Source organism: Mytilus trossulus, chromosome 8 (assembly GCF_036588685.1).
Source record: "Mytilus trossulus isolate FHL-02 chromosome 8, PNRI_Mtr1.1.1.hap1, whole genome shotgun sequence".
Taxonomy (NCBI): Eukaryota; Metazoa; Mollusca; class Bivalvia; order Mytilida; family Mytilidae; genus Mytilus; species Mytilus trossulus.
Genome location: NC_086380.1, coordinates 38,752,010 through 38,767,057, shown reverse-complemented (window position 1 = coordinate 38,767,057; position 15,048 = coordinate 38,752,010). Strand labels below are relative to the sequence as shown.

General features: G+C 32.4%; 1 protein-coding gene across 5 annotated transcripts in view; it reads left to right on the top strand.

Moving 5' to 3' along the window:
* The window catches only part of LOC134680922 (sodium- and chloride-dependent GABA transporter ine-like), a 54,370-nt gene that overhangs the window by 10,056 nt on the left and 29,266 nt on the right, over window positions 1-15,048 (top strand). For 2 of the 5 annotated variants that reach the window (XM_063540228.1, XM_063540231.1), the window contains exon 1: window positions 6,710-7,003. The exons of 1 other annotated variant lie outside the window; for it this stretch is intronic. The gene's annotated coding sequence lies outside the window, so the exon portion shown is untranslated. Of the gene's footprint in view, window positions 1-6,709; window positions 7,004-10,242; window positions 10,284-15,048 lie in introns of those variants that run through there. 2 more of the 5 variants (XM_063540227.1, XM_063540230.1) reach the window with 2 other exon arrangements.

Sequence of the window (15,048 nt, the reverse complement as noted above, 5' to 3'; positions counted from 1 at the left end):
GTCCAAATACTCATATGATCCGGAACATAGCTACATTCTAGCAGCACCTGCATACGGAGTATATATCTCCAAATTGAAACGATATATATTCCTGGGCTTGTATTCCCCATCATGTTTTCCTTGATGGACTGAGGGTTTCTGCTTACAAAAAAACTATTCAACCAATATTTCCAAATGGTAAAGTTGAAATCATCCTTTCGCAATCTAATTTAAATATTGGTTTCTGATTACGTAATACTATACATATGAAGTATACGGCGTTTTGCATTTGCGCCGATTTTTTTACATAAAAATTCTAGGTAAAAGATATAAGAAGATGTGGTATGAGTGCCAATAGGGAAACTCTTTATCCCAGTCATGTTATTGGGAGGTGGAAGTAGGGTTTCGAGCAGGATAAGTAAATATAAAAGCTTTATACTTAGTTACATACTTTTAAATCAAGAAGTAAAATGACAAATTTAAAAATCTATTTTCAGCCCATTCAAATAAAAAAAAACATCTTCAACGGAATACATTCAAATCATTAATCTGTTCTTCACGGTCGAGTGTCATAGGCAACACATCTTATATTTATAGATTATTTATGTTTTTTTAAACGAGATGCATTTTCTCATTCTCATCTCATCGAAGGGCGGAGCCCTGAGATGAGATGAGAATGCTCCGCCCTTCGATGAGATGAGAATGAGAAAATGCATCGAGTTTAAAAAACATAAATGATCATAAATAATCTATTTATCGCTATTATTTGTATTTTCGAATATCATTTAATTTAAATTTCAGTAAAAAAAAAGTATCTTATACGATGATAATGCATTTTCTTTTGTGGTACTATTTTTTTTGGCGTAGGCTTATTTGATATATATATATGTAGTCGCTCAGGTAGTTCATTCATTTGAAACAAGATGTCTCATCTGACTATCCGGCGTGTTCAAATATGGCGAAAACCATTTTCACTATTGATAAGCTGTAATTTGGTGTTTCCACGTATCAAAATGAAGTGAACGGTTGAATATATTATGTATTTTCAAAGCAGACGGAGAAATATACATGCATGAAGAAATGTACATGCAGACAGACCTACGATGATTTGAAGTAGACTTATGTAAAAAAGGATTTTTTTTATTTGTTAATAACATGATTTGATTACTTTTATTAACTTCCAATAAATTATTTAACGGTGAAATTCACGGTAAAATATTAAAACGAGAAATCTTCTTTTATTGTTGACATTTCAGCGAAGTCATCCGATAACAGTTTTTTGTATAGTTCTGGCTAATCTTTTCTGATTGGCCGACACTCTAGCGCATGAATTATATTAATACGCTGTTGCTAAGGACCTTAGAAACTAGCGATAATTTTCATTCTCACTCTACACGAGTGATATGAAAATTATCACAAAAACACATCAAAGGAAAAATACAGATAATAGCGATAAAATAAGATATATTCTTTTCTTGTGATTTCGTCTCTTCTATATTTGGCATAATTGTAGATAACGAAGTCCATCTCTTTGTCTAGCTTACGTACTGATGCTGGCATTTCTATAACAGAGTTTACATTTTAACATACGTAATGGCCTGTATTTTTTTTATAACATCTATAAAAACTACATATATGTTTTGTCTTTATACTCTGTGCTTAGTCCATGTAAAAGTATAACTAATACCTACAACTTATCTATAAATCCAATTAGGAGAAAATATAAAATCGGAGCAAAATGAAAGAATGAAATTTTTCAAAATCGGCGCAAATGTCATATGCCGGAAGTATAACGTAATCAGAGATCAATATTTTAATTAGATTGATCCTTTCGTAAATTTTACGGACGCCATCATGAGTTGCCGGTTGACCGTTTATATGGAATAACCGTTTTCACAGATGAACTCGGATATGTTCATAATGTCGTTACTACAACCCCGTTTCTTTTTCACGAATGTGACCTACCGAAATAGACTATTTACCGGGTTTGTACTGGCATGAGCAACACGACGGGTGCACATGTGGAGCAGGATCTGCTTACCCTTCCGGTGCACCTGTCTTTCTATTTACTCTTTTAGCCATGGCGTTGTCGTTTTTCTCTCTCTTCGATCTATGAGTTTGAATGTCCCTGAGGCTCTGGTAGCCTTCTTCCCCTTTTTAAAAGTTTGATCGCAAACATTTTTTAAGTGCAGCCCAAAGCTGCATGTATTAGATTCGGATGGGGTTCACATAATAGCGAATCTCAGGCAAAATGTCATGCACATAAAGGGCGCTAAAATAATAAAACGGAGAACGGAGAAAATCAAGTAAAAATGAACAGAGATATAAGAACGTATAAATTTATATCAGTATGTGCAATGAGATGTTTCCAAGTAATACTTGTGGACATACCTTACCATGCTTACATATCATTAACTTTTGGTCATAATATTGAAATAAAACATCCATATACATAGTGTTACCTCCACAAGTTTGATCGTTATTGCATAGTGATTGAAAACTAATAAAATTGAGAATGGAAATGGTAAACGTGTCGAAGAGACAACAACCCGACCATAGCGGCAGACAACAGCCACTAATGGATCTTCAATGTAGCGAGAAACTCCCGCACCCGGAGGTGTTCTTCAGCTGGCCCCCAAAGAAATATGTTTACTTGTTCAGTGCATAATGGACCATGGACGTCATACTAAACTGCATGCGAATTTTACACAATAAACTAAAATTAAAAATCATACAAGACTAACAAAGGCCAGGGACTTCTGACCATGGACAGGGGCAAAATTGCGGCGGGGTTAAACATGTTTTTGAACTATCAACCCTCACCCTATACCTTTATCCAATGTAGAAAAAAATCCACATTTTCCTGTTGTTTTTGCATTCTTTAACTAAATCTTAGCAGTTTTAGATACACTGCCTGCATGTGCGATATTTAGTTGAATGCACTCAATAGATATCATAGAATGATAGCTATAGGTGTACAGGGTTCACATTTCTTCAATGTTTTGGTAAACATTAGGTTATGGTGATAAGTTCCATTCTGACAGGGTTTATCTGAAATTGACCCTAATTATTTTCACGGCTACTATTGACTGATTGATTGTTGGTGTTCAATGACACTTTCAACACTCTAATTTACATTGTGGCAGAGCCATCAGTGCACGGAAAGAGGTTGTCTGAGCCATAGACATTCGAGGGAAAAACTAGCAATCCTAATCCTATAAGATCGGGGTCGAACGCACCTCACGGTCGCGTACTGGGATGGAAATCACAACATCAGTGTTGACAGCTGGCTAATGACACTGCATGTGAACTAAATAAACTGGCTGCTCTTCCACCGTGACGGTCCCATTATTTTTTTTACACCCCTGTAACTAATTTCGAGTGGTATAAAAGGCGTGGCCTGTGCACTTTGAATGTCTTCAAGAATGATAATATTGATACATGGTAAAGTGTTACATGGACACCCCCTTTTCCCCCAAGATAGTATGTTACAAATAAGGTAAGCTATATGTTTGCATGGTCAGGTGGGGATCTCTGATTAAAAAAAAAGGGGGGGTCGTGAAACGTGAAGATGATGCATGTACGTGTATTCAAATTTTTTCAAACAATCATCCTGTTGATTGAACCTGAGACTACTACTGTTATAGTAGTCTCAGATTGAACCAAGGACGTATATTAGAACTTCCCACTAAACACATAACGTTCAAAGAACGTTGTGGATTGGTTCCTGTAAGGTTATTTCGGACCTTAACGTTACACAAACGTTGTGAGAACGTTAAAAAGAAACGTTACAATTCAACGTTCTAGGAACGTTTTGTTTTAACGTTGTGTGGAAGTTTAGTTTGGTTATGTTACAAATAATACGTTGTAGAAACGTTTAATATTAGTTACTTTTTAACGTTACTTTACTAACATTCTTAAAACGTTCGAATAATGTTCCTCATTTTTTTTTTAAATAATCTTTCCAAAAAAAATAAAAAAAATAGCAAATTAATAGCAAAAAATGCAAGTAAGATGTTTGCCGTCTTGCTTGTTAATCAAACCTTTATTTTGTTTCAGAAAGTGAATGCTGATAGTTTTTAAAACTAAAAAAACGACACTGTATTAAGAACAAAATAACTTTTTATTCCTTAAACATATAGATTGCTCGATTAAAAGTTAAAATTCATTATTCTCATTATTTATTATGACTTTTTTCATTTAACTTTAATTTGTGAAACATAATTAGCAATTATATACATAATGATATTTGATACAGTCATTATGTTAATCAAGCATATTCTGATAAGGTTGACCTATAGAATGATGTTGACCAGATGTTAGACAAATTTCAAAGATAGTTGCTATGGTAATTAAGGTTATAGGAAATCTAAGCGTAGTGGGATAGTCACTTTTGAGACTATTTCCTGTCGTGTATTTGTAAGAAAGCAGTGATAACAAAAAAAACAAAAGAGAAAATCGCATCATCTAAAGAGAAAGAACCATGTAAGTTGATTGTTACTTTAAAAATTCTGATATACGTATATGATTATGAATGACAAATAATACATGTTTTTTAACTACAAATAAAACTTATTTTATTTCTGAAATCTTTGTTAAATGTGAAGACTGCATTTATAACCCTTATCAATGGAAAAGTGTATTTTCGAATTTTCCTTGTTACATTCTGTTTCCGAATGTTGTTTAATTATTTTTAGGTCATACAAATTTAAAAGAATTGGACAAAATGCACAATAAATTACTTTAAGTTAGTAACATAATAGCAATCCTTAATGCCACATCGGATTCGAAATTTGCAAATATATATGCATAATTAAAATGTTAAATATTATATTATCGATAATGCTGTTGTATTTAGATTTGACTTTGTATTTTTGTCACTAGAATTATTCATTTAGATAGAACATTTTTTTACATGGTTCTGTTTCCTGTATCCATATCTACCCTCAATTTCCCGGCTTAACTTAGCTAGCACAGTGAAGTCTAACATTCTAAATAGATGTTGGAAGATGTGGTATGAGTGCCTTATCCCTTATGGCATCGCCTTGTATAGTCTAGTTTTAAACAAGAGTCTTTTAGGATTTATTATATTCATAAGAAGTATACATTGGGTACTCATTTGTTCATTTCTTTATTACAGGGGCAGTGAAACAATTTTTATGAAGATTTGCTACACTGGATAAGAATTAAACAAAAGACGGATTCAGAAAAAGTGCCAAATGAAAGTGTAGCAGAAAACAAAAGGAACACTCTTGTGAATACAACCCATGTTAGATTACAAAACTAGGACATAACTGTATAAACCTAATGAAGTGAAATTACAGAACTAGGAAGTAAGTGTATGAACATGATGAAGTGAATTACAAAACTAGGAAATAATTGTGTGAACCGAATGAAGTGAAATTACAGAACTAGGAAATAACTGTATGAACCTAATGAAGTGAAATTACAGAACTAGGAAATAATTATATGAACCTGATGAAGTGAATTACTGAACTAGGAAGTAATTGTATGAACCTGATGTCAGAAGTGAATTACAGAACTAGGAAATAACTGTATGAACCTGATGAAGTGAATTACATTTATAGGAATGAAACATCATGAATATACTTTATAATTTTCATTCTAGATCTGATGTTGCAACGTGTAGTTACATACAATTAAACTTTTAAGAATTTGCTCCTTGTCCATGTTGTCTAGCTAAAATAAATTATGTATTGATATTCATATCTTTGTTTTCATTATTTAAGAAAAATAGGTAACATGGATGCCGTGTTGATTTAATTCATTCAAATATGGGTACAATTCCTGGAGAGAAAGATTAATTGATTGTTGTTTGCTAATACGTCCAGTGGCAAAATGTTCATGCATGTTTAGGAAGATGGAGAGAAAAACAACGTTGAGCCAATGAATGTAGATACGTTGGGCCATTGTTGTGCCAACATACAAATGTTGTCTGGGACTAGGCTAAATTTGGGTTCCAGATTGGTAACAAATGATTATATTTAGGTTCAAGATTGGTTACACAAGGTTCTATTAAGGTTCCAGATTGGTTACACAAGGTTCTATTAGGGTTCCAGATTGGTTATACAAGGTTCTATCACGGTTCAAGTTAGGTTACACAAGGTTCTATTTAGGTTCCAGGTTGGTTTTCCATAACGTTATATCATAACGTTCTTACAACGTAACTGGTAGTCCACACTTTTACGTTCCTACAATGTTAAATCACAACGTTCTCACAACGAAACAGAAACGTTCCTGGAACATTTCCTGAACGTTTTTGTGTTTTGTGGGTTTATACGTCCTTGATTGACCGCACGGCAATGACCATTCAATTTCCAGTGAAAGTTCTAAATAAAATCCGAACTTGTTTTTTAAAGATTTTGTTTTTACTTTATTACTACTTTTTGTATCTTATTATTTTTTTTTTTTATGTTTAAGTCGAAAAACTGTCCCCAAAAATAGCATGCACCGCCCCCTCATGTGCTTGTGTTGCCTTTATTTGCTTTTGTTTATTCATACCACCCATAATGATTGACTATCCATATTAGATCAGTTTCCCGAGGTTAACAGCCAGCACAATGACTTGAATGTTCTGTTTTTTCAACTATATGTCTTTAATATTAACACCTACGGAGTATTACGTATCCAATACACTATTGATTCTTAAACTATACTACACTTATGAACTTTTGAACTCAACTGGTTTCCAATCATATTTAGAGGTTTTGCTATGAGGCCACAACAGGAAAATTTCTAATTATGAAAGCAGTGTAGTAGCTGTCAAAACGGCGGGTTTAAAGTGTTGACATGCATCGTTGTGACCGGGTGTATAATTTATTCTGTGTAATGTTTGTAAATATTGTGTTATAGTTTTTGACAGTATTACCTGTCATTCGACAGAGTTAAATAGAATCCTGAGACCACTGACAAAGAAGTGGAAATATTGCACCAAGGGTTACTGAGTCTGATTTTTGTGTTACGCAACGCAAGAAAAACGAGCAATTCCTGGTTATCTGCAAAGGTAATTTCTTATTTTATTTTATGGCAATGTTGTTAAGTTCCGTCCCTCATTCGATATGTGAAGGGACCCCATTTACCTTTTTTTTTTTTCTTTTTTTTTGTAAATTTTATATTTCCAACCTATTTTCTGTGGGTCTGCGTTATTGCCTATTTTAAGTTAGCCTGACACATAAAAGTCAAATTATTGTACCATGAAAACGGTAAATGAAGTCTAGTGGGACACCGAAATTAACAAAAAATGAGCATTTTTACGTACATAGTGTAAGCGGGATACAAGAATCTGACAAAGCAGCGGGGAGTCCAAGATCAGAACTCCCTAATGAGACCACTTTTCACCTAGGTTCTTAGGTCTTTATACAGTCGTGTCCTGAAATTCGCCCCGTCCAGTAACTCTGCCTGCCTTATAACTCCCTCCATTTTTGGTGGGTTTGGAGAGCTGTTGGCTTGTGGGAAATTAGTAATACTGAGAAGCCAATACAACTTATTGCTATTTGTCCATCATAACTGGACATCACAACATTTCGGGTAAAAGTTTTGACGTCATAATATAAGTTATATGGTTCGCTATTGACCCCCTACGGATCCATAGAGGGTAAGTAAAATCAATAGGTGTTAGGCCGGAGACTGAATCCCCTATAGATGGAATTTATTCACCCTTTATGTTTCTGTAGGGGGTCAGTAGTTAACCGCATATAAACCGATTTATCGCACGCTCAACATTTTCTGCTGCGTTTTGTGGAGAAAAAAAACCAATGAAACTTTACTAATTTAATAGATGACATCACCATTAAAGCGTCATGAAACCCTTATGAAACTTAAAATCCCCTATGGTCTCATAGGGTGTCACCACCTGACAGCGTTAAACCAATCACAACATGATAATTTACCTGCAGTGTGATAAAAGAAAATATATGACGCAACAGTGGAAAAGTGATTGTTGCATGACTCTTAAGTTCAATCCTCAATGTGGAACAGATTCTTGAGTTTAGCGGAACAGATTGCAAAATAGAATAAATTGAAAGCATTGAGATTATCAGGATTGAAATATATTGTTGTGATGCAGGAAGAGTCACATTATTTCAGCAGGAGTTCTGTATTCAATTTAACCAAAACAAGATAATTATTGAATTTAAGTTAAAATATATCCCCGCAATAGTGGATACTGTGTGTAGTCTACATGTATGTTAAAACGTGGCCCTTTTTTTTAACCTTTTTTTTTTTAAGTGGTATAATTTGTCAGGAAGGAAGACAGTATGGCCGTGGTACATGTATGAGTGATTTTATAAAGTTTGTTTGTTAGCAGTCTGTTCCCCAGGAAATGCAGCATATTATAAGAGGGTGGAAATTAAAAGGGTTATTTTTGTGCAATGTGTTTTGCCTCTTATTTCACGTGTAGCCTTGAAAAAGGTTGGTTTTTCACTGTGTTTTGTGAAATCAGTAAAAGGATCAATGTGTAAGATTCATTTATTATTCAGCTTATAGAAAATTGTTCATTCCTTTATCATTTGATTTCATGGTTCAAGGTATTCAACGATTCAATAATCCACAGTCAATGACAGTATGACTTAATTGCTAAAAATAAAATAAAAAAAGTTATTGAATGTTCATGCATTTTTTATATGGAAGACTAAAGGCAAAGTTTGATCTAAATAGATGTATTTTTTTCATTGTTTCTATATCCCATTAGAGTTATTATAACCCAGATGGTTAATGTATTTATAGAATAAAAATCGATGTACATAATTACATGTACTAATATCCAAGTTAATCTTAATCCACCCTCGATTTTCATATAATCATACATGTATAAATACATGTGTACATAAGCTTATGGAAATGAATTATTTAATCTGGATATATGTTATATTTAATGCAAATGACATAATCCTATTATTCAACCCCCGAAATAAAGCTTTACTATGGCCCGTATGGCGGAACACTGGAAAGATGGGTAAAGCCTGTTCCAAAACTAATAATTGCATGAAATAGCGTACTCTCTAAATGTCAGACAATGTTCTGTAACTTCATGTACAGAATTTTAATTCTGCCATAAAGGATTCAATGATTAAAAAAACCAACAACTTAGATTTCAATAAACCTTTTGTCAATTTCAAATTTAAATGATTAAAGAAAGTTAATTAATTATATGCATGATAAACTGACAAAGAGGAAGTCACACAAGTCAATTTCAGGAAATGCAATGTACATGTATCAGGAAATAAGAAAATGGGAAATGCTGCTTTTTATTCCCCATCTATGGGCATTATGTTTTCTGGTCTGTTTGTCTGTCCGTTCTTGTGTACTTTCGTCTGTTTGTCTGTGCTGCTTCCGGTTAAAGTTTTTGGTCGAGTTAGTTTTTGATGAAGTTGAATTCCAATCAACTTGAAACTTACTACACATGTTCCCTATGATATGATCTTCCTAATTTTAATGTCAAATTAGAAATTTTACCCCATTTTCAAGGTCTACTGAACATAGAAAAAGATAGTGTGGATGTGGCATCCATTCTTGTGTATACATGTATGTAAATTGCATTCTTAATCTTATAAGAATCTATGAAAAATATGTAAATTTGTTCAGTTAGCTACACATTTTAGATATTAATGATGATACAAATTTTAAAGTTTTCACACCTCATATATTTTTTTAACTGTATGGTGGGGGAACCACATATTATTGTACCTTTATCCTTTATTTTGTTCCTTCCCATTTATTTTTGTCTGTAGATGGGAAAACTATTTTTTTGATTTAACAAAGATGTGAAATTGATGGGAAAATAGGTCAAGTCAATAACTTATATGGTTCAGTTAAATATATTGGTTTTAAAATAAGATAAAGGTTCAAATCATTCATACAGTAAAAGTGATTAAAGACTTTATTTTTTCACTGTCAAAATATTTGCTTACTTACTTTTCCAAATACTATATTGACATTATTTTTCTACCTTTTGAATTTAAAGATATTATGACCATTAGCAATTCATTTGATTTAAAGGCTTCAGCTCCAGTTTCCAACTTTAATGATTTAAAATGAAATAGAATGAGGATCATATTTATTTTTCAAGGCACAATGTCAAGTTCAATGTCTTATACCAGTACTAATATTTTCTTCACTATTTACCCTAAATTTTTAAACCTAGTTTCATTTGTTGTCCAGCCTTAAATCAATATATACTAGTGTTTGTGCTTTTCTATAAATTTCAAAATTTTAAGAAATTCTGACTGTGCTAGTACATGTTCATTTTTTGTACATCAACTATTTTGTGTAGGTGTCTAACGCATGTAAGTTTTTTTTATTCATTTATCAAAATAGAACTTAATTATGTTTATTTTTATACACTTTTAGTTATGTTGTTTTTTTGTTTAATTTGGTTCCAGTGTCTGCAGGCACTTAACCATCCTTTCTGATTTATGTCTAATATAAAAAAAAAGAAAGAAGAAATTATGCATAGAAATTAGAATTAAATAATAAATCTGTAGCCCATGGAATGTTTTTCTAGTTTCAACTAAAATGGATAAAATTTGCATACATTTTGTACATATATATATATATATATATATATATATCTTAAAATACAACAACCTCTATTGATATTATAAAATAGATAGAGGTTGTTGTGTTTTCTAGGCATTCCCATCCATTGGTTGGACACCTACAATGAAACTGTCCAGATCTTGAGTTCTAATTCACTGTTATGGTCACTTTTACAATTACTTTCCAGCATCAATATATATTCTTTCAATACTATTTTGCTAAACCTAAATTGATTTGATCTGATTTAAAAATTTTCTTTACATCATTTGGTAAAAAAAAAAGAGAAAATTTGTTGACGCCAATTTTATTTGTTGATTGTGTTTTGTTCAGGGTGCTATTCACTTTTCAGTTATCAAGATACTGTGACACACTGACGTCAACCCTGAAATAATTAAATCAGATATCCTATTTATTTTTTCTTCAGGCCAGAAGAACAAAATACTTGTTTCCTAGTCTGCTAGCAGAAAAACTAGGGAGGGTTGATAAAGAAAATGCTGTAATTTTAAGAATGTTTTGCCTTAAATATACAGCGAAATATTGTGAAGTATAAAAGGGAATCACCAAACATATCTGCACTTTAAATAAATGGTGTTTCACCAAAAACATCAATAAATAGACCACTTTCGAGTTCATCCGTCACCGGCAAAAACTCGTCAATTATGCACGCCTTTATGACGTCATTTACCAGATAGAGGGGCTTGCCTGTATCCCTGCACTATTTACGTTCATCAAGCGTCTTAGTGATCGTCTTTGTGCAGGATAAACTAGAAATAATGGTTGCTCTGTAGGTACTTACTGACAATTCCCTAATGACAGCAGTGTTGATTGTCAATTTTGAGAATTCAATTTGCCGAATAATTCGTACAATATAGAATTATAGTTTTCCAACCACTCGCTCAACATTGGAAGGAAGTGACGACGCCCCTAAACGCACAAATGACGGTGATAAAGGCGCGTATAATTGACGAGTTTTTTCCGGTGACGGATGAACTCGAAAGTGGTCTATTGTTTTTGTGAATGCATGAAAATTGATGGATGATATGGGGGCAGGAAACTGTGACAACTGAATTTTATTTTGGTATCATTAAAAAAAAATCTTTTGAAATGAGTTGAAGGGATTTTGTCAATAAAGTTCTCACTTTTCTGTATCAAAATACTTTTTTGTATTCTGACACTAAATGTGACATAATTTTACAACAATAAATCACAAAGATCAGATAATATCCTGGATGATGAATGAAGGTGTAATTTTATTTATGAATATCATTTTAGAATTTCAAGGGATCTTGGCAAGATAAATTAATACTGTCATGTATAGTCTTCTGTGTATTTTGTGTTCTACTACCATGGCAATAAAGATTTGAAAATGTTCAAGTCAATCTTGATCTACATTGTATATAAGTTTCTTGTTGGAGAGATGATCGAAAGATACTGCTCAAAGCAAGTAGGCCTTATATACACTTTTTAATAAGATTCAATGTTTGTTCAATCAGATGGTTTCCTGAATATTCATGTTAATGTTCATTATATGAAAGCATTTTAATTATACAGGTTAAATATTTATATGACTGTTCTTTCAGTAAGATATGCACAAGAACGAATGAACTGGTCATTCTCTGTGTCTTTCTAATAGTTCAATTACATGTATGCATTCTTTGCATACTGTTTCTTGATTTAAATGGCTTGCCAGTAAAGAAGAATTGGGTTTTATGCCCCATTGTAAGTATCCCCCATTTATTATTATGCCCCATTTATTATGGGCATTATGTTTTCTGGTCTTTGCGTCAGTTCATCCATTTGTTTAATCGTCTGTCTGTCCTGCTTCACTGGTAAAAGTTTTCAGGTTAAAGTTTTTGGTCGAGGTAGTTTTTGATGAAGTTAAGTCCAATCAACTTGAAACTTAGTACACATGTTCCCTTTGAGATTAGAGATTTTACCCCCATTTTTACAGCCCACTGAACAAAGAAAATGATAGTGCAGATGGGGCATCCTTGTACTATGAACACATTCTTGTTTTTCTGGAGCCCTACCTGCACAAATTCAGGCCCACCAAATTTATTTAAACTCTTAAATTTGATTTAATATGTACATCAACTTTCTACCTTATTTGGCTTGATTAACTTTTTGAATTCAAGCATCACTGACGAGTCTTTCGTAGATCTATGTTTCTGCATCTAAAGGTTTTATCTTTGATCATTGATTGAAAAAATAAGCTTGAGAATTATTGATGACATACATATTGATTTCTGATTGTATTAAACAGTTTCCTTTTTATTTTGAAGTGGATAGTACAAAATTCTTTCTAATTCAATCACTTCTTGAACTACATGTACATTATATTCAGTGTACTAAATAACTGAAAAATACTTTCCTAAGAATTTCTAAATGTCTAAAGATATAGATTTGTTAACTGATAAATTTCTAGTAAAAGGAAGTAAACATTAAACAGGGAAAACCATTGGGCATGCACATTGGATACAACAAAATTGTTCCTATAATAATAAGTATTTATATATGTTCCAGGAACTGTCTGATAATAAAAAGTTGTCAATAAGATTATTTTGAAGTAGAAGGAAATAAAGATAAAACAGGAAAAAAGATAAATATCAAGTACATGGACTCTTTGAACACAATTTGTTCCTTAATATTTGCTCCTAAATTTTAAACTGTCAGCCAAAGGGTTAAAAATATGGGGCTCTATTTGGGAGTATCAAGCAGAACAAAATGTATCATATTTATGACATTAATCAATATTAAAAAGAAGATGCTGTATGGTTGCCAATTAGACAGCTATCCACAAAAGACCAAAATGACACAAACATTAACAACTATAGGTCACCGTACGGCCCTCAACAATGAGCAAAGCCCATACAGCATAGTCAGCTATAAAAGGCCCCAATAAGACTATGTAAAACAATACAAACGAGAAAACTAACGGCCTTATCTATGTAAAAAAAAAAGTTATCTGATTCATTGTTAGCAAAAATACTGTGGCCTTAAAGTAAGAATTGTTCTGAATATTCATGTAGAAAAACGTAAGGCTGTGTACATTTCAAGAGGTTAAATTATATATATATCATGTATATAAAAGATGGTCTAGCTACTTTTAGCAGAAATGCCATATGAAGGTGACAACTAAAATCAAGCAGTAAAAATGGCACTTTTTATACAACTTATACACAAACAATCCAAGATTGAGATTTGAAAATAAAAGTCTATTGTCCATGAACCTAGTTTTTCTAACCCATTCTTTACATCAAGTGCACATTTTCACTAAGGGAGCTAACATTTGATTTTTAGGGGCCAGGATAATAAAAAAGCAGGACAGAAGTTTTGAGTTAAAAAAACGGGCAGGATGAGCAACTTGGCAAAAAAAATGGCAAAAAAGAAAAGGCAGAACCAAAGGAGTGAAACATTAAAAGGCAGGACAGAATAACAGAAATTACAACTCAAAAATATTGCAGGACAATTTTTTTATCCTAGCCCCCTTCATAAAAATCTGATGGTAGTTCATTAAAGACTTGTTGAAAATTAAGTATATTTTTGAACATAATTACATCCTTGTTGTTCAATATTTTATTTTTGAATCAATAAGGGACCAATTTGTTTTTGCTAATCAAGCAACAAACTATAATCTATTATTATATGGTACAATCAAGAGTATTTAGTAGATTTGTACTACTGTAACAATAAATCATATTTCAATTCTAGCTGTCATACGTTTCTAATTACAGCTTAAAATAGAAAAAAAAAAGGAAAGTTTAGCTTCAATTTAATGTTTTCATTTGTTTAGACCAATTAACCTTCATAACACTATATTTACAACAGGTGACATATGACAATACAGAAAATATGCCTTTAAACTACTCAATACATCAATCCTTAACTAATTGGAAAGCCAATCGATTGCCACTATTCTCTTCTATGGTCAGGTTGTTGTCTCTTTGACACATTCCCCATTTCCATTCTCAATTTTATCTCGCATGTAAAGGTTAATAATGAATCGTTTATATGATTGTTTAATATGAGCAAGGTGATCTGAAACCTTTTTACATTGACCTTTTTATGGATCTTTTTGAAATTTGAAACTTTGAATACTTGAAATATTTAGTATTTTAGGATCAAAAGATAATGTTGAGAATGATTTATTTGGACAAAAAAAGAAGTATAAGGGGTAGACTGTCACAAATATAAATTTACAACTTATATACATACCTTTTTTTTTAATTTGTCTATCAAGCAATGATATAGATAAATATGTTGATCTCTACTCTCTAAAATTTGTCTTTGATCTCTCTGTGAGATATTGGTTTCCATTACTTGACAGAGAATGTGAGATGACTTTGAATTTCATACTGAGTAATAAGTAATAATAGCAAGATTGGGATCTATTGGTCATAAGCTAAGTTTGTCTATTAGATAGATAAACAAAGTTCAAATGCTAGGACATTTCCACCTCTATATTCAGGCGCGGTTCCAGAGGAGAGGGAGGAACCCCCCTTTTTTTTTGGA